We start from the raw sequence: 26,057 nt of genomic DNA on the forward strand, positions 1-26,057 counted from the left end.
GGAGCAAGGCTGGGCCATGCAGTTGGAACTTCAAAGTGACTTCATTGCGTCCCTGTCGGAGCTGCCCAGAGCTCCACAGTCCCAGAGGCTGGATATGACGGCAGCAGTGGTACTTGCTGAACGTAATAGCTTATGGACCTCTTGTGCATTAAGTCTCCATCTCACGGAGGAGGTGACCTCTTAACCCAGAGAGGTTGGGAGACCACAGACAATGAGCAGGGGAGTCTGGATTCGAACCCAGGCCCCAGATCTGCATGCTGAACTCCTGTACTACATTGAGGGAGGCTGTGCTGGGGAGGTCCTCTCACTTGCTCCCTTTCACAAAGTCCTCCAACTGGATGGGCGGGGGCCGTGGGTGGTTCTAATTACGATGAGTCTTCACGGGCCAGTCTCACGCCAGAGAATCTGGACTCCAGTCCGTGGGCCAGAAGCCAGGCCTCCTGAGGTGAGTTATTTGACCAGAGCTCTTTGGGGTCTTGTTCCGTTTCACAGCTGACCAGTGCTCCCCTCTCCAGGGCGGCCATCTGGTGCCCACAGGAGGGCCATGGATGAGCAGACTGTGAGGATGGGCATTTGGTGTCTGTTGGGGCCACCAGGTGGGACAGAAGTGACTGGGGGCCCAAGCCTTGCTGGCAAAGGACTGTGGGCTTCAAGAAACACCTCAGCCTTGGAAGAGTAGAAAAAGGTTCGGGTGGACCTCAGCTGCTGCCACTGACCTTCTGTCATTGAAGCCTATATTATTTTGAGTACCAGAAGTTAAGGGGACGCTTAGAAACTTCACATGGCTTTGTGAACCATTGCTCTTGGAGAACAGACTTCCGAAAAGTTCTTCTGAGTATTTCTTTAGGAGGCTGTGGATAACTTTAATGCATGTTATTTCGCTATAATTTCCTTAGGTTTTCTGGGTCAGTTGTTGTGTTTTATGAAAGAGGAAAAGAGAGCTCATATTGATGGAGCCCCTCCCTTGTGTGGGCAGAATCATTGTTCCTTTAACTTTTGTCAGGCTGTTGCTGACTGAGTGTACAGAGGCAGGGGGATGGGTATCCCTTCTTTACACATGAGGAACGCCTGGGCGAGGGAGCCTGCTTGCCCACAGCCAGGATTCGAACTGTCCCGGCATTTGTAACCTCGGGGCTGCCAGATGTGATGGGGCCACGTACTGCTTCCTTGACTTAATTTACTATTTTGGGTAGAGTTGTGGATATCAGATGTAATTCGAAAGGGGTGCGGCTGTTCTTGAATTTAAAAAATACGTACGTGCGTACGACACGTATATAATTACATATATTGTCACAGTTTGCATGGAGAGTAAGGGTGGTCCTCTGCAAAGCAGTTGTCTTGGGAGGCGGTGGACAGATGCCAGCTCTGTGGCCTGTGTTCAGCAAGTGTTGGGCACATGTAGCTTGAAGATGTGTCATTTGGAAGAGTGTGGAGGAATTAAAGCAAGTGACGCAGGTCACACCATAGGGGACCAAAAACAAGGTCGTAGTAATAATAACAGCTTCTGTTAATGAGCACTCATGACCTACCAGGCACTATCCTGGTCTCTTTCTGCCAATTAACTGACTTCATCTTCATAACGGTTCAATGTTTCAAATGCTATTAGCACTATTCCCACTTTGCAGATGAAGAAGCTGAGGCACAGAGAGGTTGACCGACTTGGCCCAAGGTCACCCAGGTAATAAAAGGCGGAGCTGGGATTTGAACCCAGGCAGTGAGGCTCCGGGACCTGCCAGGGGCTTAACCGCTTGGTTCCTAGACCAAGGACGGGCCTGCTTTTCTTGTAGGTGTTATACACAGGCTCTGAAGGTTAAGCGCAAAGAAGGGTTTGTTCATTTATTTAAGGAATATTTCTGAGTGTCTTGACGGTTTGTCAGACACTGTGCTGGGTGAGGGGGTTAGAAAGAAAATAAAAAGGGATCATAGGCAGCATCTCTGTTCAATATCTGCTTTCCTCCTCCTTGAGGCGGGGCCAGACCATGGCTCCTAATGAAATGTGAGCAGAAGTGTGTCGCTTGCAGGTGGCAGTTCTAAGAGCCGTGCGTGGGGCAGGCAGAGGGTTGCGGATGGCGGCCTCTCTGGCATCCTGGCCCCAGGACGAGGAGGACCGGACCGAGCACAGCCCCCAGCGGCCCTGTGATGGATGGGCGCGTAGTGTGAGTCAGAACTTACCCTGGAACCTTGAGGCCAACTGTGACCTTGGCTTGCCATAGCCCGTTTCCACTCTCAGAAATCACAGTCAAATGAGGTGCTCCTTGCATGTTTTTATAGTGGGACCACAGTTGGGACAAATGTTTAACTTCCTGAAGTGATGGCATTTATTTAAAACCACATGCACGTGCACGCACCATTCCGTCACCTTCATGTCCTACCCAGATTCCCTCTGTCGTCATGCCCCCTCTGGACAGAGTTGGGTGACACCTCCCAGTAGAGACAAGTCATCTTTCCCTTAAAAGGCCAGATTCTCAAACTCGTGAACTATCTGCCCAAAAGATTACAGAAATAGGGCCTTGGGAGTGACTAAATATATTTAATGTTTTTCTAGCTTGCAACTTGATTCCCCACCCCACCCCGCATATGCGTGCCATGCCAAATAATGCATTGGAAACTCACCCCAGCATTTACCCTTCAGAGACATAATGATAGCTTCCGTTTTCTTCCTCTGCGTCTTTTTGCTTAGTGCCAGGCCTTCCGCAGGCAGGGTATCGGATTTTCATGGTAATCCTGGGAAAATTAAAGATGGTTCTCCCCGTTTTATGGGTGAGGAAACTGAGTCTTCAGAGGTAGAAAGTACCTTGCCCAGAGGTCGTGCAGCCAGTGAGCAGCTTAGCAGGGATTTGAAGCCATCATGCCTGATTCCAGCCATCCCATTGGCTCTGGGTGTCATTCGAAGCCGGCACAAGACACAAAAGAATCTAAGCACCCACTTCAAATCCGATGGCCATCCAGGCTCCCTGCCCGTCCTGCTGAGGTTGGCAGACATCCGGATTCTGCTGGCCGGTGCCAATGGTCTGGGGGAGCAGTTTTGTGCATTCAGACCCCAGGAGGGACTTTACAGTTAGGCAGGCTGGAGTATTTGCAGACAGCTAGCTAATCCACAAGGACGTTCAGGCTCCTGGGTTGTGCAAAGGCAGGGTCTGCCTGAGCAGGCCGGAATTGGAAGACGCTCTCGAGTGGGGACTGGTGTGTCGTGTTTGCCAGGACCTAGATCCCCAGTGCCCAGAGCAGAGCCTGGCGTGCGGTAGGCACTCTGTCAGTGCCTGTCGATCCTCTGATGGTGATAGCCAATGAGCTTTGCCTTATAAATGTCTGTTAACAGATTCATTCGGCAAGTATTAAACACTCCGGTGGCCCTGATGCAGGCACTGGGAGCGTAAGAGCAAGCGAGACAAAGTTCCCGCTCTGCATGGAGCTCAGATCTAGAGGGGATGGCGTTAGAGTAGGTTAGGGAGTTATTTGTGCCGGCAGAAAGATACAGCCGAGAGAGGGCCTGTTGGAGACATGAGTGCAGATGAACTGGGGAAGCAGCTGGGGGAAGAGGGCAGGCAGTACTGGAAACACCCAGGTCAGTCACGAGGTGGTTGGGCAGGTCACAGTCCCAGTGGCTCAGCTGAGGAGGGTTTGATGAAGGGGCCGCAGACAGAGTTGTGGGAGGCATCATGCCCGGGCAGCCCTGGGAAGGCGGGGAGAGACTAGTATTTCCAGAGCCAGGGAGGTGGGACCCCTTGGCAGAACACAGGTGTGAAGGGTTCCAGCCCCTGCTGTGTGGAGGGAGTCCCATAATTCCCACCCTGAACTTTTCCTTCTTCCATCCTCTCACCTCTTCCTGGTGCCGCCCGTTGACTGAACTCAACTGATGGTCAAGTGCGTTGATGGAGCCCATAGGCGTCCACTTGTTGGGCGCAGAGCTGGGTAGAGAAGGGCAGACCCTGGACTGGTGTCGGGGGAGAGGACAACAGGAGGATAGCCCAGGGAGGGAGAGGTTCCATGGCTGGAGAGGAGTGAGCAGATGAGGGAAGGATAGGAAGCGAGGCCAGGGAGGCAAGGAGTCCACACCGCCATGAGGCCTTTGGGCTATATTTGGAGGGAAGTGGGAAGCCAGTGGAGGGTTGGAGCAGAAGTGTTTAGTATCATGGATACTGTCATCAGGATAACGTTTCTCTCTACAGTGTGTGTGGACAGGGGCCCCTTAGGATGAGTGCTGGGACCCCAGAACCAACCCCTGGGAGGAAAAGGTCCCCCCCCACCTCCCCTGAATGAGGCATTTGCCTGGTCTACGTGCTGTGTGCCTGCCAGCCCGTAAACGACAGGAAGGAGAAAGGAGCAGTGAGTCTCAAAAGAGGATATTCTGGAACTCTTGATAATCAGATCCCATTGTAAAGTCACGCTTTGAGTCACAGCGTTGTAATCTTTGTTCCAGTGGAAAACTTTTACAGACGGTCCCCGGCGAGCCCTGAATCCTGTTTGGTTCTCAGAAGGCCTTAAAATAGTGTGGAATGCTGGGAGACGGGCTCTGAAGGGGCAGAGGTCGTGCGCACTGCCCCGGCCACACCTTGGTGGGACAGCCCTGGCCGCGGGGACTTTCTCATAGCTGGGCTTTGCAGAGCAGGGCACACGGAGGCTTTCTGCTGTGCTGGAGTTCCCTGGAGAGGCTGCTGTAGCAGGAGGCTGGTGCGGCCCAGACAAGGCAGGAGGCATTGCCTGCCATCTCGGGCCACAGTGCGCTGAGCCCCCCGGGCTGAGTTGGTTCTTGCAGGATGCCCACGGGCGGGAGGGCACACCCGTGGGTCCCGGGTCTATCTCTAGTGGGATTGTGAGTGAGGAGAGAGGCCCAGGGCTCCAACAGCTTCCAAGTCTGCCCCAGTCTACCCCTGTGACCAAGCAGACCAGAAACCCTTGGCGGCCTGGAATCCTTCCCCAAAGCTTGCCCTGGAAATGGATGGTTTGGGGCAAAGTGTTTGAGCCTTAGTCTGCATCCCTGTAAAATGGGGACAATACATTTCAAAGGGCTATTGGGAATGAGGCAAGGTTCCTGGCACATAGTATGTGCTCCGTAAATTCCCTTCCAAGTCAGAATTAGCTCTTCCTCCATGTCTCATTGACCAGGAGGAAAGGGAGGCAGACACCACTGGCCCCATTTGATAGGCGTTCAGATGTCTGACGTGGGGTCTGTGTTGGGTCCAGGTTTTGGCTCCACGCCCTGTGTCACTACACAACAATTTCATACCCTGTCGTCTGACCGAAGACATGTACAACTGTATTTTTATTTGCAGAGGCATGTAAATGCATTTTTATTTTATTTTAAATGGCTTATTATTTATTATTACATTTTTCATTTTTGTTTTATTATTTATTGTTTTATTTTTATTTATTATTTTTTAAGTTGTATGCCCTTTAAACTTTTGTGGGAGTGGTTTATGTTTACATCCTTGAAATTTTAAGCCTTTCTTATTACCTTTTATCCATTTTGGTTTATTTATTTATTTTTTTAAGTAGGCGCCATGCCAAGCTTGGAGCCCAACACAGGGCTCGAACTCACAACCCTGAGATCAAGACCTGAGCCGAGATCAAGAGTTGGATGCTTAACTGACTGAGCCACCCAGGGGCCCCTGTCCATTCTAGGTGTTTAAGACAAAGACTGAAATACTGTTTTACCCTTTAATGGGACTCTGCACTGCATTTGTTAATGCCCCCCTGTGGGGAAGGAATTCTGGACTCTTTTTTTTTTTTTTTTAAGATTTTACTTATTTATTAGAGAGCGCGCACACATTAGTAGGGGAGCAGCAGAGAGAGAGAGAGAGAGAGAGCACACAAGCAGGGGGAGCAGCAGAGGGAGAGGGAAAAGCAGGCTCCCCACTGAGCAGGGAGCCCGATGCAGGACTTGATTCCAGGACCCTGGGATCATAACCCGAGCCAAAGGCAGATGCTCAGTGGACCAAGCCACCTAGGCACCCCAATTCTGGACTCTATGAAAAGGCCGTGTCTTCCAGGCACAGAGGGCTGCTCTCAGGCCCAGCTCCAGCCCCTCTTGAAGGTCATCTGTTCGCTCCTTCCAGAGAGGGCCTGGTTGGGCTTGCAGTCACTGGTGTGCACGAGCTGTCTCTTTGCCTCAGAAAAGACCTGGTTTGTCCCCAAGCTATTGATCAATCTTAGAACACCGACATCTTGATCCAGCTTGGTCACTAGAAAGTCATGGAACCCCTCAGTCCTTCCCTGGGTACCAGGAGAAGTTGGACAAGGTGGCATTCAGTATTCTGCCCAGTTCCTTGAATTCACATGGCAGAGAGCAGGTGTCCTGGGACTATAGGACCAGGTCAGAATCCTTTCTCTGAAACCTTCTGTGATAGACCCCAACAAGTGCCCTCTCCCTCTCCCCTAAAGGTGAGAGCCCCAGCTTCCCGTCCTACAGAAGCAACAAATGGGACCCTGCCCACCCTTCAGGCTATGAGGACAGACCGGGTGGTGAATTTGGAAGGGGTTTGTCAGGGGCCAGGTGTTTATAAATCAAACCCTCTGTGAGTGGCCCTTGCTTTTTAATAAGAGGTTGGAATCCCTTGTCGTCTTGGGCTTCCTAGATGTGCTCGCATGGTACTTGGTACAGATTCCTTGAGAGAAGGCCCTTTCTTTCCAAAGCATGGCCTCAAAGGGCTAATCTGCTTTCTGAAGCTGCGAAATCCTGGGCAGGGGGTTCTTGATACACCTCACGGCTCCTTTGGGGAGCCTCCTGGCTTCTGAATTATTGATGCAAGTCTACATTATTAAAAGGCTCTATTTGCATTAGTTTGCTGAATTTGGTGTCCTTGTGAATGGGAAAGCTGCCTGGGGAAGGCGGTCCTGATGCAGCCTCATGAAGGGTCTGAAATAGTAAGTGTGAAGCCCCTGGGAGGGCTGAGGCTACCATTCCTCGAGTGTACTTTTGGGTGCTCACTGTGCACATGGCCCGTTTCTCCCCTTTCCCTTGCCCACGAGGCCTTCGTAACAGAGCTCTCCTCTTCCCTTGTTTCTGTGAACCACGCAACCCTCGAGCAACCTGTAATCCTCTTTGTTCTTAAAGACGCAGCTCAGGTTCCACTTCCCCCAGGAAGTCCTCCCTGACTTCCAGATTTAGGAGAGGCTGCCGCAGCTGCCCGCAGCTGCCTGTGTTAACCGTGAACAGAGCCCTTCTCATCCACTAGCATCAGCGTGTCCGTCTCACCCACTAGACTGAACTTCTTTGGGACGAACCTCAGTGCCCGCCACAGTGCCTGGAACCTATCAGGTACTCTGTGTGGGAAAGGGTTCTCAAAGGAGATGGACTTGGAATTGAGCCCTTCGTAGGGATGATGAAAGCGGGGGAGACATTGTGTGTTGTGAGGGGGGCACTTCGTTGTGGATCCAGATACGGTTCCTTTCCTTAGAGCTGATGGTCGCCCTGAGGGCTGGTGGAGTCTAAGCATGGAGAGGGCATGTTAGGCTGGCTTGCTGATGCCCTCATAGCCCGAGTGAGGAGTGGTTTCGGGTCATCAGGGAGAAGAAGGACCCCCAGAGTATTCCCCCCAAATACTAAGATCGCGTCTTTGCTGCGCTGGCTGGGTTGGAGGGGAGCAGGTGTAGGCAGGGAAGGGGAGGAGGAGGTTTGGAAGCCCTCGGGAGCCTGAGCCAGGTGCACGCTGCGGGGAGAGGAATGGATGGACGGAGATCTTATTGGAGTCTAGAAATGTAAGAGCACTAGCCCTTGACCCTAAGCGCGTGTGCATGCGTGCGTGCGTGCGTGTGTGTGCGTGTGTGTGTGTATAGCTGACTCCACACTGCCACCCTGCCCACGGGCTGAGGTTATGCAGGTGATCTGACCCAGTGCACTGTGGAAGCTGGCAGGAACATGAATAATTGATCAGGTGTGCTGATGAGCCGCCCAGGGTATCTCTGGTCTTGGGGAGAATTCTAAGGCGACCTGAGACGTTTGCAGAACAGAACGTTCGTTGCCCCATCCACAGCCTCAAGGCCTGGTGCAGGTTTATGCATGTGAGAGAGATTTCCAAAGTGGGTGTTTCTCTGGCACCCATGGTTTTCTCTCTCGAACGGAACTCGAGGAAAGGTCACTGGCGTTTACTGAAACTTCTCCTCCCTACCCAACTTGCGTTTCTGAAAGCCCTGCTCCCCCCAGGGGTCCAGGCATGGCTGCCCTGGCTCCTTGGGGCCCGCGGGTGGTCCTTTGTCAGAGATGCCCGTGAGAAGCACCCAGCGGGGAGCCTTTTCCAAGAGCACACCCCGGACCCCACTCAGGCCTGGGATGTGTGCTTCATTAGGGTTCTTGAGGGGATCGCGGCTTTAAGCGCCTGAGCTAAATGGTGTAAAAACAGAATAACTGGTCTTGAGAGGTCAGCAGAGTGTGAAGAAGGAAAATGAGGCGGGGACGTTCCCCTCCGCTCACACCGTAAGAGCCACTTGTGTGGCTGGGTTGGCATCCACGCTGCCTTTGGTCCCACCCGCCCTCTAAGCAGACCCTGCAGGCTCTTCAGGTCTCCTGGAGTCTCCCGTGGCGGGAGGCTTCTTCCTGTCCTTCCCGCGCACCCCTGCAAGCAACGCGTAATACTTGGAGGTCTTGGCCCAGTCCCACCTTCCCTCCAGGCCCTAGCCACAGCCGAGTCCTGCTTCCTACCCTGGCGTGCGTCCTGCTTGCCTCCTCAGGCTGCTGGCTCCCTTGTCAGGGCTGGAGCCCAGGTGGTGTGTGTCCAGGTAGCACCCCCAGGTGCTGGCCTATGGCTAAGGGGACAGCTGGTATGTGTGAGGCACATAGCTTCTCAGGCTGAAGATAGTTCCTGGAAAAGGAGTCTCGAATGGCACTAAAACAGAAGATGATCTACCCAGCCATAAAAAGGGAAATGTCTATTAAAAAGACCACTTTCCCCTCTTAAAATCATATAACACACAAGGCGCCGATGTACTTACTCTGTTGTTGACAGAGCCACAAAGAAACACACATTGCTGAAGAGAATGCAAATGTTTATAGCCATTTGGGAGNAACGCCGGGATCACGCCCTGAGCCGAAGGCAGACGCTCAACCGCTGTGCCACCCAGGCGCCCCTGGCCTTTTCTGTCCAGGAAGCCCTTTGACCCAGTGATCTCGCGTTGCCATATAGTGGTCCCCCCTTATCTTCTGGGGACACATTCTAAGACCCCCAGTGGATGCCTAAAACCCTAGTGCTAAACCCACATAGACCGTTTTTCCTATACATACTTACCTATGATCAAGTTTAATTTATAAATTGGGCACAGTATGAGATTACACAGTAACTGGTAATAAAGTGGAACACTTACAGTAATATCTTGTAATAAAAGCTAAGTGAATAGAGTCTCTCTCAGAACATCTCATTGCCTGGTACTCCTCCTTCTTGTGATGATGTGAGATGATAAGGTGCCTATGTGTTGAGATGAGGGGAACATTGTGTTGGGCTACTGTTGACTTTTTGATGGTCGGTCCAAAAGAGGGTCATCTGTGTCTGTCTGGACTGCGGTAACTGAAACTGGGCCTCGGGTCACTGAAACCCTGGGAGGCGAGGCCGTGGATAAGGAGGACTACCGTGTTTCCCCTAGAGATACACCTGCAGGTGTTGGCGTAGAACGAACCATGCTCAGGAGTCCTCATTCTTCTGTAACAGTTTTATAGTAGCAACAGATAGAGCGACTCAGATGTCTGTAGCCGAAAGCTGTTGCAGTAAATGATGGCCGATCGTACCATGGCCTGGAGGTGGGAAAGGGTAAAGAATGGCTTTGTGCACAACATGGACAGATCTTGGGGTATGTCGTTGCAAAAAAGCAAAGTACGGAATAGTAAGTACAGCTTGCCACCTTTTGTGGAAGAAGTGTACCTATGTGGGAGGGATGAAAGAATGTATATGTGCCCAGCTGCTGAAAGGATACAGAAACCAACACAGGTGGCTGGCAGCCTGGGTGTGTGGGGGAGAGACAGGCCAGAGGGGTGAGGGGCATGAGGGGGACTTTTGGCTGTGTATCTTGGGGTGTTATTTGAATTTTGAACCATGTCGAATGTATTAATCTATCACACATTTAATTTAAAAATCCATGACCTTCTCGTGGTTAGGCTGGGATTAATCAGTTTTGGAGCGGAAAACCACAGTGGCAGGGTGCCATTTCTTATCACATCATTAGCATCAACTCGGCTTCTATGAATCCCAGTGGAGGGACTTACCAAATACTTTGATCGCTACTCCTCAAAACTGGCAAGGTCACCAAAAAACAAGGGAAATCTGAGAAACTGCCACAGCCAAGAAGAGCCTCTCATGTATAGACTTCAGCTCCTAACGATGTGTCAGTATTGGTTCATTATTTGGTAAGAAATCGTCATATAAAGTGGTAATAGTAGGGGAAATGGGGGCAGAGTATATGGGAACTCTGTACTAAACTCATAATTTTTCTGTAAAATCGTAAACTGTTCTAGAAATTTGTTTGTTTAAAAGTAAGTGGTGGGGGAGCGCCTGGGTGGCTCAGTTGGTTTTGCATCTGCCTTCAGCTCAGGTCATGGTCTCAGGGTCCTGGGATCGAGCCCCATGCGTCCACGAGTCATCCGGCTCCCTGCTCAGCCTCTGTGCACCCTCCCCCGCCCCCCTGCCTGCTCGTGCTCTCTCTCTCAAATGAATAAATAAAAAATTTTAAAAAAGATTTTATTTATTTATTTGACAGAGAAAGAGAGAGAGAGAGAGAGGCAGAACACACAAGCAGGGGGAGTGGCAGAGGGAGAGGGAGAAACAGACTCTCCGCTGAGCAGGGACCCTGACATGGGGCTCGATCCCAAGCCCCTGGAATCATGACCTGTGCCAAAGGCAGAGGCTTAACCTACTGAGCCACCCAGGCGCCCCTAACATCTTTAAAGAAAATGAAAGTAAATAATTGGCTGGCTCAGTTGCTAGAGCATGTGACTAGTGATCTCAGGGTCACGAGTTCAATCCCCTCATTGGGCATAGAGATTACATCATAAAAAAAAATTAACAGGAAGCAGAAAAAAATTCATGGCCTCATTTGATTCTCTCAATAGCCTGTGAGTTGTTTCTGTCTTACACACGAGAGGCCTGAGGGTCAGAGAGGTTACAGATGTGCCCAGGAGCCCGCAGCTGGTACATGGTGGGAACCCACACGTGGCATGGCCGGTATGCAGGGGGGTGCCGCGTCAGTGTGGGGAGGGCCTCTGGGGTGTTGCTGGGCACCAGGAGTGGAGCGAAGTCTCGCTCAGTGTGTGGATGTGGGGTTGGAGGCTCTGGGGTTGGAGACACAGCTGGAGGTCAGATGCCAGCCCCCCCCCCCCCCCCCCCCCCCGCAGATTCTGAGTTGCTGGGAAAGGGATGGCAAATGGTCTCATTCCCTGGGCCAGTCCTGATTGGCTGGCTGGCTGCTGGGAGCTTCCCTGGCTCAGCAGGAAGCATGTGTGATCATTTATGAGGTTGTCAAGCACAAGGGAAGGGGGGCGGCTGGAGAGCAGGCAGCAGGTAACCGCTGAGACGGCGGGGGCGGGGGGGACCCTGACGGGGTTTAGCCTGGCTGGGGGAGCGGGGGCATGCAGTGCTGCACCAGGCTGCTTTCTGTCCCTTTTCTTAGACCTTCTCAGGGTCTCTGTGGTGGGCCTAGGCTCGTTTGGGGATGGAGCCCGGAGAAGCCAGGGGTGGAAAATCTCCTGGGCTCCTTCTGGGCTCGAATCCTTTGAGACTCTGAGGCTGAGGCCGAGCCTGCAGCCTGGCCAGCGTTCAGAACAAGGTGTTCCCGGGAGGTGGAAAGACTGGTTCTCAATCCGATAAAGGTAGGATCCTGAGGAAACCTCCAGGGCCCTGTCCTAGGGCACCGTGGTCATCGTCCCCAAGAATTATCTGTTGTCACACTCCTGGCTGGCTGGCAAGGTAAAAGGGGGTGGAAGAAGAAACAGGGACGCTGAAAATAAGAAAGGAGTAAGACTACGTGTGCCTGTGTGTGTGCACGTTGGAGTGTGGCTGGGGGCTTGCAGGGCTGTGTGCAGGCTCTTGGGGACCAGAAACTTCTTTAAAGGGCAGTTAGGCAAAAGTGAGCCTCCCTTGTAGGCAACTCGATGGTCAGATACCCAGTTTACAAAACAGGGAACTGGGGAGTGGCTCTTTGGCATTGAGAAGGAACCTTTACTTTGTAAAAGATTTTTAATCTCCGGTTTCCCTGATACAATGCTTGACGCTGGGCTTGGAACCCAAGTTGGGGCACAACTTTGTGTTTCTGTTGATGATGTTTTGTTCCTGGTTCAAGGACCCTAAAAAGATACCTAAGGGCGCCTGGGCTGGCTTAGTAGAGCATGCGACTTTCAATCTTGGGGTTGTAAGTTCGAGCCCCACATTGGGTGTAGGATGACTTCAAGATAAAATCCTAAAAAAAGGAAAAGGAAAAAAAGATCTCTGGTAATAAAAACAGCTGATGTTTATATAGATGACCAAGCACTGTGACTTGGCTCGTAACACAGCCGCGAGCGTGTGCACCAGTGCAGAGCTGGCTTTGAGGATGGTAAGAATGGACCCTGTGCCTGATCTTTGTGGAGTGCATGCAGCTTTCAGAACATATAAGGAGTGTCAGCATGTGGAACTGAGGAGTGTAAGACTGATATATGAATTTTGTCCTTTAGTCTCTTGTGCAGACTCAGTGGTGGGCCAGAGTCCCTTTGTCGTAAATTAAGAAAATGCTGTTACAGAAAAGTTTCTAAACATTTTATTTTGAAACAAGACTGCAGAAGGAACAAAACCAAACCCCAAAACTGAGGTAGGTGGGTGGAGAATCTCTCCTAAATTTTAAATACAGAACTCTTATTGAGGGGGGAGTAGGAGGTTGTGAATAATTTATTGACTTAGTTTTTAAAGATTTTATGTATTTGAGAGAGAGAGAGCGAGCGAGTGCAGGGGGTGGGGGGGCAGAAGGAGAGAGAGAATATCCAGCAGACTCCTGCCTGAGTGCAGAGCCCGACGTGGGGCTCAATCTCAAGACCCCAAGATCACAGCTTGAGCCGAAACCAAGAGTCAGGCACCCAACCGACTGAGCCACCCGGGAGCCCCTGGCTTATTTTTAATAGTAGCCTCGTCTGTTTAGTGCTGGTCTAAGTAGATGCATTTGGGCATGAGTACCCTTTCCTAGTGCTTTTTTCTCTTTCTTTGGGACTCACTGTGGTTTTGTGGGAAGAGAGAGGGCCATGTTTTTGGATAATCCGGAGTTGTTAATCCCAACTCCCTCCCGAGCTGTGCGACCTGGTTACTTAACCTCCCAGGACTGTGTTGTGGTCCTCCCTGGCCCGCTGGAAGTGACAGTGAGCACCTTGCCGGCTTCTGGTCAGAATGAAGATACCTGGCTCAGGCGCGCGACTGCTGTTCCGTCCATGAGGCTCTACTCGGGAGCAGAGAGATTCCCTGGATGTGGCGCTTTCGCCTCCAGTGGAGGGACGCAGGCCAGGGAGTGGGTGAGGGCCTCACCCTGAGTGGCGGGAGTCACATAGTCTCAGCCTTTTGGGACGGTGCATTTGGATCGGGAGTCACAGGCGAGATCTGATTCAGTAGATGGTAGGTTAGGAGGCTCTCTGTGTAGACCCTGGATCTCCATGCAGGGGTGAGATTGGGGCGAGGGGTCCCGTGAGCCCTTTGTGCGCTGCCCCCCCGTTCTTCAGTGGATGGACTGCACGGGAGGAACCTCTCATTTCTCGGGCCCGGATCTCTCAGGCCGTGCCCACGGTCCCTGCTCCGACATGGAGGTCGGTGACGTCACTTCGGTGAAGGCTCATCGAGATTTCCTGCTGCTTCGAGCTCAGCCGGCACTTCACCAGGGAGACCCGGGGCCCTGCTGCCTGGTGACCGACTCCCTGTGATTTTGGGTAGCCGTCCCCAGGCTCGGAGGCACTGGGGAAGCTGCCTCAGTTTCTGGTCTTAGACTTCTTAGGGCTGAGTCGCAGCGGCAGGAGTTGTTGCGATGAATTGTGCGGACTTTGTGTTGAGTCCCAAGTGAAGCAGCAGTGACTGCAGCTGGAACAGTAACTGGGCTCCCGGGAGGTGTCGTGGAACCACGTGGCGCTGACGCCGTGGTCTGTCGCAAGGGGCTGCGAGCCCAGCGGGACGTCGGGGTGACACTTGGGCACTTGGATGGGTCATCTGAATTCTGCTCAGCACATTTTCCCCTGCCTGGAGGCTTTGGAGCAGGAGGCAGTGAGGTGGTGTGGTTAGTGCCTGGACTCCGGTGCTAGCCTGCCTCGGTGTGAATCGGGCTGTGTGATCCTCAGTATGACATCAACCTCTCTGGGCCTCAGCTTTCTCATCTCTGATGGAACAGGATCTCTCCCGAAAGGGTTGGGGTCTTAAATGAATGAACATATGTAAAGCAGACAGTATAGGGCCTGAGGATTAAGGGAGGTAAAGCCCTTGGCACAAACGAAGGGCCCAATAAATGTGAGCTCATGTTGTCGGACCCTTGTTCCTATTAATGAAGCCTGCCCTGCACTGTTCTCCCTCCGCATCCCCATAGCAGCCTGCGGCCAGTCCTGCTCACAGTTCTTGCCACATGGAGGGAACCTGGCTGCTCGCCTGTGGCTCTGGGGCCTCCTGAGGGTAGGACCCCGGGTCTGGGTCCTTTCTGCTTCCACAGTATCTAGTGCGGTGTCTAGCTGCCTGGTGGAGGTGCTTAGGAGACAGTGACCGGGTGTGACTTCGGCTGATTCGGGTAGCTGGGAGAGCACAAGGGCTTCTCTCATGCTGTCTAGACTTCAGAATCGGAAGAGGGGGTGCCATAAGGTTATTAAGCACCTCCCGTGCACAGCATCTTCTGTCGGCCAGAGCCTAGCCGTGGACGTGGCGGATGGACCGCAGGTCCTCCAGAGCCTGGGCTCCAGGCGAGGAGGCAGGATAGAACCTCTTGCAGGACCAATAGCCGTAGAAACCTAGAGCAACAGTGAAAGCATGAGTAGGTGAGTCAGTGCCCAGAAGGAGGCCAGGCAGGGGAAAGTGAAGGGCTGCCCTCGAGGATTCTGGAGGGCTTCCTGGAAGAGGTGGCCGGTGAGTGACAGGATCTTTGAGAGGGGAGGTGGTGGAGGTGGAGTATTGCCAGGAGAGGCTCGGGTTTACCTAAGGGCGCTGACTGCTGGCAGATGCAGACGCAGAGGCTTTCCGTAGGCACACTGTCACCTCAAGTGCTGGGAAGCAGCTGTGCCTGAACTCTCTAAAAGTGCGGGAAGATAGGAGGGAGAGATTGCAGGGGAGGAGGAGGAAGAGAGGGGTCTAGGGAGGGAGGGGGCCCAATGCCCTTTCAGCCTCTGAATGCTGTCTAGAATAAGCTACCCCGCCGGGGCTCCCTGGCTCTCAGAGGGCTCTGCCTTTCATTGTCCTGCAAGCCTGTCACTTCTTTTCCTGGCTGCTCTGTCCCCAGCCCCAGAAGCCAGTGTGCTGGTATGCTGGCATCCCGGCCTGGCATCCCGGCCATTTCCTGCCCCGCGGCTGCCCACCCTCCTCCATCCTGGTCACCCTGTGCAGGCATGACCTCACCCTGCGGCCGGGAAGCTGGGCTCCTGTTCCCGCCTGTTTACTCTGGCATTTGGACAGGTCGATCACGTGCTGCCCCGGGATGCCAGCCTCGTGAGTCGGCAGCAGTGGGCACAGGCGGGTGGGAGGCGGCATTCCTCTGGGCTGACTTGCATCCCGCTGGGCTGGCATGGGACCCCTGCTTTGGAGACAGCTCCGGGGCGCCAGGCCGGCCCAGCTCTGCACTTGGGGTGCTGAGTCATTGCCCCGCAGTGCGGCCTCTGAGTCACAGGGACAGCCCTGTCCTCAACAGCGGGTCCTTTGTGGGACCCTCCTGGGGCTCATTGGCGTTTGACCCTCTGTGTCTTTGGCCACCGTCAAGGTCTCTGGCATCCTGATCCCTTTATAGGCCCCACCCAAATCAGCTGTGCCCCTTTGAGATCCAGAATCCAAGAGCTTGACTCAAGTCAGCAGCTGAGTTACGGGAAAGGGAAAGCAGCGTGGGCAGACAGAGCAAGCTGGGGCGGGAGGGAACCAGCAAGACTGGGGAGGGGGGCAGTTCTCACGTCCTGACAGGCCAGGGGAGGCGCACACAAGTCTCCTGTGTCTTGTGTATTTTGTGGGCATCGTGCAGTGACCTTGAAAACCCACCCCGTTAACTCTGGGAGCAGGTACAATAATACCATCTATCTGTTGACCCTGTGCTGTCTGCTGTCACTTCTGCTCTTGACCTGGAAATGTTGGACCCTGTCCTTACACCTGTTTCATGGTTGAAGAGGCTGAGGGTTTAGTAGGGAGACACTGGCTCAGAGTCACAGATCTACGAAGTGGTGTATAGGGATTTGAGCCCAGACCTCAGTTCACCATGAGACTCCCCTCACCGAGCTTGTGTCCGTCCGTGTCCGTGTCGTCCGTTTACCACCCCCCCACCCCGCGCTTTTTCTCTTTTCCTCTTTGCCTCTTGGCTGCTGGGGTCTTCCCTAAGGAAGGCAGCTGTCAACCTTGCAGGAAGCCCACGATTAAAAGGAAACAAAAGTGTCATTAGAAGTCCTGCTGTCACTGTGGATTGAGCCAGCATGCTGAGCCCTGAGGGCAGACTGGGGGCGTGGACCTCCTCCACAGGACTGAGAAAGCATTTGGAGGCCTTGACAGCGAGAGGGCCCCTGAGGGTTCCACCTGGAAGCTGGGGGTGAGGATGGGGCATGGTGTGAAGAAATGGGTAGCTGTATGACCCAGAGGGGAAATCTGTGTTGAGGCTCTAGGGTGCTGGGGAAGGATCTTGGGCCTAAGAGAAGCTTCTGGAAGATTCAGGCTTTAGATGTATCCTCCTTTAGTGGGTGACTTTGGTGTGTGTGTGTGGGGGTGGTCACTTCATTTCTACTGGTCTCAGGTATTTCCTACAGAGGGGGAGGGAGTTGCCCTAGACCAGTGTTTCTGAAGCATAACCTACACCTGGCGGGGGTGGGGGGCTGCAGGGGCAGGGATTTCTGCTGGGGGCTCAGGGGATTGGAATCTGCATTTGTAGTGAGCCTCCCAGGTTAGGCTGGAGAACCTCCTTTAGGTCAGCCCCTGCCTGACACTGCAGGTAAGGCCTTGGGGTCTTCCCACCCTCTGTGTGCTATGCTGGGAGCCTTAGAGTTGTAGAGCCTCAGCCCTAAATGTGGCTTAGGGCCAAATGGGCTACACAGATAGGGTTTGGGTTTGAAATCCCAAAGGATACACTCCGTCTGCATTGTGTAGAAAGTGAGATTTCTGGCCTTACTTGGGTTGGGTGGGGGGCGGGGGGGGTCTCAGTGGCACGGCCACCTGGCTGGAGCTGAACCAGCCACCTCTTGCGATGGGCTCTTTCCAGTCCCCATGATCCTGCCCTTCCCCAGGCCCTCCTGTGGAAGCCACGTGACAGTTGTCATTTATAATCTTGCTCATCCTGTTATTTTTCCTTTAGAAAAGAGGTGTGAAATATTTCTTACGCCTACCCCTCTATCGAAAGTAGTAGAGGAAAACAGGCTGTGTGTTTCTAGAAAGATGGGAGTCAAGGCCTCTCTTCATGGAGGGATTTCTTATATCTGCTCTCCACTCCAGACACAGACCAGAGGACGAGGATGGGGAAGAGATTGGGGAGGGCTTCGATGGAGAATGGGAATGTGCAGGTCCTGGCATGTCAGAATGACTTGAAAACGCGGCAGGTGTCCTACAGAAGCCATCGGTTGGGGTTTTCTATTTGCCAGGCTTGTGCTAAAGTGCCTTTTATATTAACCTATTTAATTCTTTTTCTTAAAGATTATTTATTCATTTGAGAGAGAGAGAGAGCAAGCATGGGTGGGGAGGAGAAGGACAGGGACAGGGAGAAGCAGACTCCCTACTGAGCTGGGAGCCCCATGTGGAGCTCAATTGCAGGACCTGGAGATCATGACCTGAGCCTAAGGCAGACGCCCAACCATCTGAGCCACCCAGGTGCCCCTTAACCTATTTAATTCTTAACAAGAACCTAATAATGGGGAGGTGTACTGTCGTTATCCTTATCGGCCAAATGAAGAAATTAAGGCTTGGGATGCACAGTTATGCGTCCAAGGCCATACAGCTAGTAGGGGCAAGGCCGGTCAGCAGTTAGGCCTGGAGTGTGGAGCCCCAGGCCTTGTGCTCCTAACTGTGCCATGGACAGAATTTCATAGCCCTCAAATAATCCACCCAGCTCTTGCTAAGAAGTGCTTATAGGTCCCGTCCCATATTTAATTTCATGTGACCCTCCCGCCCTTGTGTTTTCCCGCTCAGTAGACGAGACTGTTTAGACGTGAGGCAGTGCAAAGTCAGATCTGGGCCACAGAGCCATCTGGGGTTGATCTTGGGCAGGGTATTTATCTAACCTGCCCTTGGCTCAGTGTCCTTATCTGTAAAATGGGTGTGATACCAGCTCGGCCAAAGGTGGTTCAATGAGACACTTCATTTATGCAGTGCCTGGTGCCTGGGAAGCCCTCTGCAGCGATCTGTTTCTTTGTCCCTACAAGTAGAGGAGCTGAGTCACAAGTCCTGAGGGGAGATCCCGTTCTCTTCTCTCCTTCAATGTGTCATCTCGCCTCTCCTTCCACCCGCGTTCCCTGGGTGTGGTGAGCCCCGGGAATAATGCCGGTGTACATGCCGGCTGGTGACATACAGCCCCGGGAACGCCTCGTTTCACTCAGGCCCCGTGACTGGCTCGCTGCTGCCAGCAGTGCCCCGGGGACTGTGGGGAATGGTGTGTGCGGATGCGGGCAGGTGACCCGTTACCGGAACCACCGGGCAACTGTGTGGGGGAACCGGTTGCCGGGTGCCGAGCAGAGGAGCAGGTTTTGGGGGTGGGTGGTGGTGCCGCAGGAAGTTGGGATCCTCCCGGCAGCACGGGTTCCCAGGTGTGGGCGCTGGGGTGCGGTATGGGACCGGGAATGGGCACTCCCCAAAGGTATCTTCGAAGGCAGGGAGAGGACTGGGAATCCTAGGTTGGCACGCTTAGGGAAAGGATTCCTGGGAGCGTGGGAGCTCGAAAAGCACCTTGGGGAGCCCTCAGCAGGATGGTTGCCTGCTGACAGGTGGTCTTGTAGAGGGGAGGAGTTGAGAGCAAGCTACCAACTCAGGAGCTCTCGCCGTCCTGTGGCGTGTAGCCCTTTGCCATGTGGCTGTTTCTTTCCCTCCTGCCGCGTGACCTTCCGAAGGGCAGGGAAGCTCCTCGCAGAGCGCCCTTCACGCGGCAACATCAAGATGTGGACGTCACTGTGGACACGTCCGCAGCCTTCCTTCTCTTTGGTCTGCTGCTGTCTTGCTGGTGGGGCACCTCTGCTCTCTGATTTCGCCTAGCGATTCCTTCCTCCTCCGTCTGTACTTCCGTGCTTCCTTTTACCCTTCCATGCCTTTTTCCTTCCAGCCATCCTTCTATGTTTCCCTCCACCCAACCACCCTTTTACCCAGCCACCCTGCCACTGAGCCACCCTTCCACCACATAACAGCCACTGACTACCTCCTATGCACCGGCAGTGGACCTGGCTCTGGAGATGGCCCGACGGAGAAGAGCCCACAAGGTCCCTGCTGTGAAATAGTTCATATTCTGGGGAGAAGCTGAGCATATAATGCAGTCCTTTCAGCACACACCGTATAGTAGGCGCTAATGGAAGTACTAACTGGAGAACACTGGACCGTGGAGGGGAGAGAGGGTTCAGCCTGGGCGGCCTTGGGCAGGTTTCACTGGAGAATTGTTTGAATCGACTCTTGGAGGGTGAATCCTTTCTTGGGGTCGATGGGAGCCTTCAGATCCACCATCACATCAGGCCCCTGCCACAGAACCGAGGGGAAACTAAACAGGCAAATGGACTCCCCCCCCCTCACTATGCATGCTTATGTGTAAATACAGGCAGAAAATAAAAGCAGGAATAAAGAATAAAGCAGAAAAGCAGATCACCTGTACTCTTGAGGCTGGGAAGTAGCCACTCCTAGCACCTTGCTTCCTGCTTCCATATGGTTCCACGTCTTGACTTGGGTCACCTAACATTCTGTCATGACCGTTGCCCCATGCCGTTCAAAGTTGTAAAAACTTGTTTTGATCAGCTTTCCCGTAGGTGATCGTGTACCCATACAAGAGATACTGTGTAGGTCGTGTGTCCTTTCTGGCGGAGTTGAGCTTTCTCTGTTGGGGAGAGGTGAGGACAGTCTGTCGAGGTTCCTCCCCCAATGACAGCGCAGAGCGTGTGTGTGTGTGTGGGGGGGGGGGCTGTGGGGACATTACTGACCTCATGATCATTAGCCAAGTCAGTGCTACCGGGCACTCAGGTTTCCCTCTGCTTTTGCCTGTTACAACACACACACACCTTTTCATGCATCTCTGGCCGTTTCCTTGGCAGGGCTCCCCTCCCCCACCCCGGGGCCCCACAAAGTTTTCGGCGTCTTATGGAGTCTTCACATATTCTGTCAGGTTTCTTTGCAGGAAAATTTCACCAGTCACCACTCGAAGGGCTACCGAGACCGTGTGCTCAGATTTGAACATCGAGATGAATGCAACACACCGTACAGCGGGAGTGAAGAGTGAAGGCCTGTGATAGGCAGATGCCCCCAAACAAAACAAAAAACCCCATGAAGTTCTTGTTGCTTTGCTTTGACCTCCGGTGTGATTGACCAGCTTTTCCTGTGTATTACCTCTTTGTGTTTTGTCAATTGGTCATTTCCTTCAGGGTGTTAGCAGTTTTTTCTCATTGATTTGTAAGATCTGTTTTGAATAACTGGTGAATTTTGCAGATGGGGGAATGGGGAGCCCCGCTAGACTCTTTGTTAGTCAGACTGTTCCAGGAAGGGGCGCCTCCATTTCCATGGGGCGCATTTCTTTACAAATCTGCATCTGATTGTGGTCGCAAATCATGTTTTGCAAGTGAATGCAGGACCGGCTCATTAATCTGGGCGGTTGCCGATTTTAAAAGTTCCCACTGAAGTGGTATTTGCCAAAGGAGCTTCTCTCTTCTCTCTTCCTTTTTTTTCTTCTTAAGCAAATGATAAATCCTGCTAACTTCCAGGGGTCAGTGTAAATGTCGGCTCTTCAGGACCTCCACCTGGAACCCCCAGGTTAACGACCGGTGGGGGCTGGGCGTATTTTTCTATCACAGCGTCTGCAGCAATTTTTATCTTAGTGGGTGTCTCTGTCAACATTTGTTTAATGTCTGCTTCTCAGTGCTTCTCAATGGACGGGAATCTTCTTGAGGGCAGGGACCACGCATCGGAGGTGTTACCTTCGTCCCTAATGCAGTCCTTGGAAATGAATGCCCAGAGTTGTGAAGTGACTTGCCTAAGGCCACCCAGCTTGGAGTGGCTTGGGCATGGCTGAGTTGAGCTGGATTCTCCGGGAGGCTTTGCACCTATAGTCAGGGCTTTGCTCTGGTGTCTGGGTGATCAGAGCAAAGGTTGGCTGGCATGACAGGCCTTGTCCCCTTGCCTCACTGGCATTGGTCACTCCAGGTTATTCTGGCTCAGTGAGGAGAGTGAGATCTGGGGGAAAGGTTTGGACTGGTTTCCGGGTGAGTGCCAAGTGACCCTCTGCTTGGTGGCACTCATGCCCTGCACTCCGCCTGGTGTCCCCCAGGCCTGCTGTGGAAAGAGAAAGAAGCTTCCTTTGTCACAAGCCGGGGCATGAAACCATCTGGGAAGTCTGGTTGCCTCACTCCAAGGCAACGGAAGCCGCGGGTGGGGTGTGGGTTGGAACACTTGGTTCCTGGGTGGGCAGGGGTAGGGGAGGCCTCGCGGGGGAGGGGAGAGAGCCCGCCTGCTGGAATTGGGTGCTGCCCACTCCCTCTTCTGTGACTTTGGGCACGCCAGCCATCTCTGGGGACCCGGTCCGCTGTGGGAAAAGTGGGAAAAGTCCCTAGCACTTAACAAGTGCCCAGAGGAGGTTGGTTTCCTTTCGATCTCCCTCGCCCCGTTTTCATAATTGACACGTACTGGATTTGGCAGAAAATTTCTAATACTGGGAAATTCTGAGTGGATTCAGTGAGAAGTCAAGTTGGAGGTCCTGCCCACTGGAGCGCCATACGAGGGGGGCAGAGCTGCCCCTGTGTGGACAGGGACCTGCCAGGGAGCTAAATGCACAAGCCCGGAACCATTCTGAGTCCTTGGGGTCCAGTGGGGGGTTGGACAGCATGCTGGCTGGAAGACCCATCGTCCCGTCCCAGGTGCACTACTTGGAGCCGTGGAGCCCCTGCAGGTCTCTCGCTGCAGCTTCCTCACCCGTCAAGGGGGCAGGAGGGAGGGTCGCTGCACCATGGGCTGGCAGACGATCCCTAGGATGGGTGGGTGGTTGGAACCATCCAGGAGCCTCTGGGATCAGGTCCAGGCAGGGTTTTTCAGGGGGTGGAGTGGTAGGTGGTTATCTGGGGGGCCTTATAGGTACTGAGCAGCCGCCTGGGCCCTGACACAAATATGGGTGTGGCCGGCGGAATGATGCCCCCCCACCCCCGCCTCCAGATGTTTGCATCCTAATCCCTGGACCCGTGGGTATCGCATGTTATATGGTCAAGGGGTATTCAGGTTGTAGATGGAATGAAGGCTCATTTTGAATTAGAGAGATTATCCTGGATTTTCTGATGAGTCTGATGTCATCATAAGGGGCCTTGAGAGTGGAAGAGGAAGGCAGAAGAGGTCAGAGTGATGTAAGAATTGAACACTGCAGGTTCTCAAGATGGAGCCAGGGAATAGTCTTAGCAGACTCTAGAAGTTGGAAAGGCAGGGAATCAGGAATCCCCCCTCCCCCCAGCCTCCAGAAAGGAATGTAGCTCTGCTCCATTGGCTCAGGGCAGCCCGGGAAGGGTGGCCTAAAGGTGTGTTGGGTGTTTTGGGACCCCTACCCCTCCTGCCCTGCTGTCTTAAGTTTTGATTTCTGGTCTGTTGGAGTTTGGTATTTCTTCAGGTTGCTTGGAAGCCATGGCTGTGCCCAGCTCAGGGCCCAGCACCTTCTCAATCTTTCCTTGACACATGTCCACCGTCTGCTGATAAGGCCCTCCAAAGCTGCCTGTGCAGGGAACGTGCACCCCCACCCCCCATCCTCTTTTATGCTCCTGCCCCAGGGATAAGATATCAGCCAGCGGGGCTGGATAGAGGTGACCCCGGTCCCAACCTGAGGCCCACTGGTTACCTGGCTGATCCACACTTGGAAAGCAGGGAGGTCCCCCCCCCACCACGTCCCCCCTTCCACCTGGTGGGAGCCTGCAGGAGCCTGGAGGTGAACAGGGGCGTAAAGTAGGCAGCAGCCTGGGGGAGGAGGAGGCTGGTCTAATAGAGAGGGTGGGCTGGGAGAGTGCTCCAGGGTCTGTGCAAACGTGGGCCGATGAGGGCACAAACATGGGCTGATTAGAGCATGGGGCCAGGAGGCTGCTGTTGCTGAGAGGGTGGGGGAGCAGTGTCGGAAGCCCTCCCAGCGATCTTAGCTTGTGTTGGAGGCTCGCTTATCTGCTAGTGAACATGGGGGTTTATGGAGGCCACCGGCATTGTTACGTTCTATACAGACTGTCCCCTGTACTGTCGCTGGTGAAAAGACTCAGGCCCCAAGAGGTTCAGCGCCTTGCCTCCTGTTGGGGGACCTGTTCAAGGTCCATGGTGGATCCTTGAGGTTTATCTTTTAGAAGTCTGGGCCATTTTAGCAGAAGGTACACTGTCTGTAAGGGTTTGTGTGTGGTGTGTGTGGTGTGTGTGTGTGTGTGTGTGTGTGTGTGTGTTTAAGGTTTGGGCTCGTTGTGTAGCATGGCATGTCTCCTTAAACCCAAGCTCGGACAGCTCCCGTCGTCATCAGCTGGGCCTGACGACAACCTGGGCAGAGTGTGGGCTGCTTGCCAAATGACCGGGCTCTCCTGCGTAACTTCTGCGCACGGCCTGGCTTGGCTGGCCTCGATGCCCTACTCGTCCTGCTCCCCAGCTGCCTGAGCCTCCTCAGGCCCCGTCCCCCAAACTGTGAGGAATGGCCGAGGATGCTGCCTGGGCTTGTGTTTGGCCTCAGCCAGGGTCCAGTTGTCAGGGAAGATGCAGGGGGAGGGCCTCCCTTGCTGGGGAAGGTGAAGGAGGTGGGGGGCCGAGACTCTGCAGCCTGCCAGCCCTTTTATGTGCAAACCCGACCATCCGCTCCTCTGCCTGGAACACCCCCAGGCACCCCCTCCTCCAGTGAGAGGGGTGAGAGGTGAGGAATTCCGTGGGGAGCATGGGCTCTGATCTTGAGGCGCACATTCCTCTGCACTATCCTGGGCTTCAGGCTGGAATGACAATGAGGGATGTTACAAATGCCCGCCTCCTACTGCTCCTGGAGGATGCTTCGTTCTGGAAGGGCTCTGCTGAACCAGCCCGGCTTTTCCTGCATTTCCGCGAGGCTCTCCTTCCTTCTCTGACAAAGCGGAGCCATTGGGATGGTAATGCCCTTCCGGCTGGCCTTGGCTCCAGGTGGAAAATGAATCTGGAGGCCTGCCCTGGAGGCTGTGCAGTCTCATTTTTTTATGGAGATGTGCTGGGGGCCTGGGGCTTGGTGGGGGTGGAGTGGTGAGATGGGACCCAGTAGAAGTCACCCCTTCTGGGGAATCTTTTTTAGTGTAAATGTGCCAGAGGCCCTAGGTCACCCACCCTCTAATAAAATTACCGTCTGCTGCCCCTGGTGAATCCAAACTGCACCTTTATGAAGGGTGGGAGCCCCCCCCCGCCGAAACCATCATGAAGGGAACATATAAGACAAGGGAACCACTTAACCGTGGGGGCATTAGCTGTGATCCCTTCTGTCCTCATCCACTAGTCGTTTTCCTTGACTTTCTCAATAATTCATTCTTTTCTTATTACACAAAATAAACATGTGAGGGTGTTTGTCAGATTTTGCTTGGTAATAGAAAGCCACAGTGGACAGCCATCCTGGGTTGAATAATATCCCTTTCTCCCCCCAGATCTGGTCTGCTGGGTCCTCAGAATGTGGCTTTGTTGGGACATAGGGTCTTTGCAGATGCAGTTAGTTCCAATGAGGTCATAGTGGGTGAGGGCGCACCCTCAGTCCAATGAGTGGTGTGCTTAGAAGAGGAGAGACAAGAGCACAGAGGGAAATGCTCTGGAGAGACGGGGAAGAGGCCTTGTGACGAGGAGGCAGAGACTGCAGGACTGACCTGTGAGCCAAGGAAGGCCAGGCATGGAGAGGAGCCTCCAGGGGCAAGGGCCAGGCAAAGTAGGATTCCTGAGACAGTCACCTGCACAGAGCCAGCCTCCCTTGGAGGGCAGAAGGTGGACGGGAGAAGGATTCCACTCCCTTTTTGTAAGTGTAGACGCTTCGTAAACAGTGCTGGGTGAAGGAGGATGATGTATGCTGTGAAACTGGGACTCCCATTCTGCATGCCCTGGCCCAAGTAAACATCCTCTTCAGCCAGAGGAACCTTCTCTTCCTCTTGCTAGCTCTGTGACCTTGAGAAAGCAGCTTGAAGACCCTGGACCTCGGCGGTGTCCTTACTTGTAACGGGTGAACCTGTCTTGGGTGGTGGTGGGGATTAAACATGGTAATGCGTGCAGAGCCCCAGCACATGGTGGCTGCCCCAATGTTGGAAATCTATTGTTTGCCGAAGACATAAGTAGTATTGCTGCATATGCCTATTTCCTGTTAACCTTGTAATAGCTGCATCACATCTCCCCCTTCCCGGACCTCCTCCTCCGTCCAGTGGCAGGGAAGGGCGGGAAGCCCACAAGGTGAAGCTGAATCCTTTCCTGTCCTCTTAGACTCTCTTTACCTCCCCATGTAGGCGGGTTGAGTAACCATGCTCTGTCTACCCCCTCCACAAGGAAGAAAGGGCAGGGAGACAAGCGGGCATATGACCTGGAGAGGAATGGTTATTGCAGGGTGGGGGCTGGGCCAGGGCTCCCCAGGAGGGGTGTGTTGGAAGTTGACGCTCCGTAGCAGATGGCACACATCTACGTTGTAGCCTCGTGTTAGCGCCAGACCACCTTCTGTGGCTTGGATGCCCAAGACTGTTCCTAGGGATGGCAGACCTCGGGATGAATGTGGGGTTTACTCATGGGGGTGGGGGGAGCAGCGATATAAAAACTTGTATAATG

At 53.6% G+C, this 26,057-nt stretch overlaps 1 long non-coding RNA gene across 6 annotated transcripts in view; it reads left to right on the forward strand.

Annotated features, from left to right (window-relative positions):
• The first annotated feature begins 217 nt into the window (after nt 1-217).
• LOC105235728 overlaps nt 218-26,057 on the forward strand; it is a 199,166-nt gene continuing 173,326 nt past the window's right edge. The window contains exons 1-2 of one of the 6 annotated variants that reach the window (XR_004627922.1): nt 11,466-11,480; nt 12,629-15,029. This is a non-coding gene — a long non-coding RNA (uncharacterized LOC105235728). Of the gene's footprint in view, nt 446-11,122; nt 11,145-11,427; nt 11,481-11,766; nt 11,789-12,628; nt 15,030-23,193; nt 23,215-26,057 lie in introns of those variants that run through there. The other 5 variants (XR_004627921.1, XR_004627924.1, XR_002141873.2 and 2 more) reach the window with 5 other exon arrangements.

Source organism: Ailuropoda melanoleuca, chromosome 9, assembly GCF_002007445.2.
Source record: "Ailuropoda melanoleuca isolate Jingjing chromosome 9, ASM200744v2, whole genome shotgun sequence".
Lineage (NCBI taxonomy): Eukaryota > Metazoa > Chordata > Mammalia > Carnivora > Ursidae > Ailuropoda > Ailuropoda melanoleuca.